General features: G+C 55.9%; 1 protein-coding gene across 1 annotated transcript in view; it reads right to left on the reverse strand.

Moving 5' to 3' along the window:
- Positions 1-1626, reverse strand: part of VOLCADRAFT_104973 (uncharacterized protein) — a gene marked incomplete at its 3' end in the record, with an annotated part of 8904 nt that extends 7278 nt beyond the window's left edge. The window contains exons 1-3 of the mRNA XM_002951155.1: positions 1330-1626; positions 1121-1253; positions 244-372 (exon numbers count right to left, since the gene is read on the reverse strand). The remainder of the gene's footprint in view (positions 1-243; positions 373-1120; positions 1254-1329) is intronic.
- Positions 1627-4105: the final 2479 nt, after the last annotated feature.

Genomic DNA, 4105 nt, shown 5'->3' on the forward strand with positions numbered 1-4105 from the left:
CTGACTCCCCCCGACTCCCTCCGACTCCCTCCGACTCCTCCACAGCCCCGCCCAGGGCCCCCTCCAACTCCCACGCCGCCCAACACTACCCCAGGCCGACCACCCCTAATAGACGACGACACCTTTTTCCCCCTCCCCCTGAAAAAACATCGGTCGGTCGGGACGCCGGCAGATCTGAGTTTCTTGATTCACATGATTTCCCCCCTCCCACCTGTCGTACCTCGCCCCCCCCCTCACGCCCACCCGTGTCAATGACGTTCCAACCGTTCATGACGGAATGGATGACGGCTGCCGCCACAGCCTCATCTGTACGGCTGTCCACATCCCCCAAGTACGTGCCAATACCCAGGGAGCTCAGAGTCAGGTTGTTCCCTGCCCGGGGGAAGAGAGGGGGGGAACGGGGTGGGGAGGTGGTCAGAATGAGTTGGTTGGAAGTTGTGTGTTGGGAAGCCGTTGTCCGTTGGTGGAGACCGGGGGGGGGGGGGGCCCAGGGAGGGAGCCGGGGGCTGAGGGAAACAAACTGACACGGTTTGGGGTTTGGAACCTGGCTGAAGGCAAAAAGGCGTGTGGGGATGGGGAGGGAGGCCGGTATAGAACTTCACGCAGTAAGGCGCGGGGGATATCTAAGGGCTGAAATTTCCGGGAGCCGAGCCGAGGCCATGAGTCCATGTGGGTCATGTAAGGGGGGGGGTAGGTGAGAAAGACGGACAGGAAAGGGACTGAGGGCGTGCGAGGGATGGAGGTTGGGTGGGAGGTTGGGTGGGCTGGTGGGTGGGCGAACGGATTCTTCCAGATAGACGGGGCACGGGGGAGATGATGAGCTGGTGGCGGTCAAAAAGGGGGTTCTGGTATCCAATTTCAGAAAAAAACACAGATAGACCTCGGGATGTGCAGGGAAGGGGAGGGGGAAAATGGAAAGGGGTGAAAATGGATTATAGATGGCTGGAACCGTAACCTGAGGAGTGTGGCAGCTGCGATGCGGCTTCGGGTGCAGTCGTGGTCGGTTGGATTGAGGTCACCGCGCTGGAAAGGCTCTTCCTGGGCGATTGGCAGAGGGAAAGGAAGCAGGGGGCTGGAATGCGGATGTGGTACTAGTCCCTGCGCACTTGCGCGAGCTTACCAAGGTAGCTAAATTTTCGGAAGTTACCGAGCAACGAAGCTGCATCATAACTCGTGTGCTTGCTCGTTCGGGTAGCCCACCGCCGGGCGAATGTTTGCGTGTCGTCCTCTGTCGCAAACCCGCTGTGGCGCACCTTCAGTTACGAGGACACAGATATGTGCTAGGATAACTCCAAAATTATAAACAATCAGATACATCTAATTGCGAACCTTCAGGGTGCCGGTGGACATGCACTTGGAGACGACGCAAGAAATTGGGCAAAACGTTCGCATGTTATAAGGGTCCGTAAGGCATCCGTCGTGTCTTGCACGTTCTCGACAATGATCCAGCCGGTCCTGGCACTCCAAAGCGCGCTCCGAGTAGCCTATAAACGCCTCCTCGCGGTTCCCCACTGCTTCGCTCCGGATTAACATCGCACGAGATAGTAGTGCAAAAACGATAACTTTAGCAAGCCCCATTTTGAATGCGGCTGGCGCCGATGTGTGGCTACATAAATTACGTATCATAGTAAGAGGCAGTCAGTTCAGGACAGCTCAAAGCAGCTTTATATTGCGCCTAAACCGGGCTTGCATGTAGATCGACCTCCTACTGGAAATCCAGCTTTTGGCCCCTATACAACGACCCATAACGGATCACGTACCTGCTGTCTCAACCGTCAACCACCGGAGGTGCGGCGTACTAACAACTACGATAACAGCGCGGATCCTTAGGATCTAACAATCCCCGAGAGCCATGCAATAATTCACCATTTCATATGAAAAATATGCAGCCGGCTACCTGCTAGGTTGCTGCAGCTCAGGATTTGCTGTGAGCATGTTTTTGTGCGGGCCCCGTCCGTACTGCGTGCCCACGAGCATGCCACCCCACGCCCGTGCCGCCCAACACACATTTGCAGTCGTTTCAGGCAGCCGCTGCTGCGCAGCCTTGCCAGCATCAGCAGTTTTGAGTACTGAGCGCATCCGCCTTTTCCGGGGACGAACGCCTATTCCGCGCATCGATCAACCTTCTTTTCCCTGTGCAGGCGGAGTACCCTTGGGCTTGGCCCTGGGATACTGGCCCCGATGGCTGAGATAGCCGCGTTCGATTTCTTAAACCTTCAGGTTCACTTTGCAGCTCACATGGCTTCGGCCATCTGGAAAAGCCAAGCAACTGCAAGCCTGACGTTTTGTGACCCGGAGTTACGTGGGGTGTGGGGGAGATGCGGTCGGTCGGGCACATCGGCATCCGGCACGGAGACGCACGGCCGTTAAAGTAAGGCTGACAGCTCTTGTATTGCCCGCAAGGATGGGATGCCAGATGGCAGGACGGTTACAGATGAACGATGGGTAACAGTAATCAGCAAGGGGACGTGCTGCAACCGACACAAAACCAGTCCATGCAAAAAATACATGATATGCATTCGGGGCTTCGTCGTTAACACGTAGCCGTTGACGCGTAGCCGCATAATGGAAACGCGCGCGTTGGAAGGACTTCTGCAGTTGCGAAAATTGTCGACACCACAACCCGGCTTGTTTAGATTGAGGATGGCTGTTGATTCCTTTCCTGAGGTGTTACACTATCATTTTCACTCGCGTGAATGGCCTGCTAAACTGTAGTCGTGGAGTTTCCCAGCAATGTACGGCTATCGTCCGACAGCTTCGCCACACGTCCGGAAGAGGACAGCGAAGGACGTATGCCACAAATGCAACTGTAATGTTATGCAGAAATCTCTGGTATATGTATTGCGCCAGAATACAATTCCAGGCCCTGTTCAGGTTACCCTTTATCGCGCCATCGTGTTGTCCGTTGCAAAACATCAATGATGCTTGATTATCCCAAGACTTTTTGAAATTATGGCTCAACAATCTAATGACAAATTAGCGCGATCACTATTGGATCCTTCTGGCCGCGAAGTTCTGTGGCCGACTGTGTTCGCGGGCGTCAAAAATGTTGTCAAGAGTAACAACCTTACTAATGACACATTGAGTTGCATTAAAGGATGGCTGAAATCAAATGACAGCCAGTTACATATACCGCTCTTGGGAATAACGGGTGAGTTTATATTATTCTCTTCCTGCAGCACAATTCCCGCTTTTTATCCTTTCTGAGGAGCTCGGACGCACGTAAAACTGTTGCACTCACGGTGGTTACCTCGTGCCGGGATTGCATGACCGCTGTCAGGTGCTGCATACGATTTCCCTAAACTGTAGCACAACTGTACGGAACCAAATGGCGTCGCCTAAGCTCTTTCAGCGGCTGGAAAAGCAGCTATCGCGGCCGCAGGGTCCGCAGGTAGCGACAGCGCTCGTGCAACTTCTCGTGGACTGGGTATACCTTTTCGGGTGCGTGCCAAACCCCAGCAACTCTGTTGCAGGTCTCCCAGCGTCCTTAACATCCATCCCCTGGGTACCTCCGTTGCTTGCACTTGTCACTTTCTCTAGACCACACTTCGGCCGTGTGCGGCCTCGTTCACCTACTCTACCCTCCACGACGCTACCCGTTCCTTCCCGTCCTCCTCCTTTCTCCCGCTATTCGTTTTGTAATAACCGCTCCTCGACCTCCTCCCTTGTTGTCGAGCTGCTATCGTTCATTTCAACCTGCGTCCCTCCTTTCGTCCACCCTCCTCCACCCTCCCCTCCTCCACCCTCCCCTCCTCCACCCTCCCCTCCTCCACCCTCCCCTCCTCCACCCTCCCCTCCTCCACCCTCCCCTCCTCCACCCTCCCCTCCTCCACCCTCCCCTCCTCCACCCTCCCCTCCTCCACCCTCCCCTCCTCCACCCTCCCCTCCTCCACCCTCCCCTCCTCCACCCTCCCCTCCTCCACCCTCCCCTCCTCCACCCTCCCCTCCTCCACCCTCCCCTCCTCCACCCTCCCACCTGCTTTCCATCTACCACCACCACCTCTGCTGCTTCCCATCTCCCCCTCCACCCACCCGCCCTTGCTCGTTGCTGCTGAGCCCTTCACATCGCAGCGACTATAGGTAAAGCGTTAGGGATAACCATTGT

The sequence above is a fragment of the Volvox carteri genome, assembly GCF_000143455.1.
Source record: "Volvox carteri f. nagariensis unplaced genomic scaffold VOLCAscaffold_22, whole genome shotgun sequence".
Lineage (NCBI taxonomy): Eukaryota > Viridiplantae > Chlorophyta > Chlorophyceae > Chlamydomonadales > Volvocaceae > Volvox > Volvox carteri.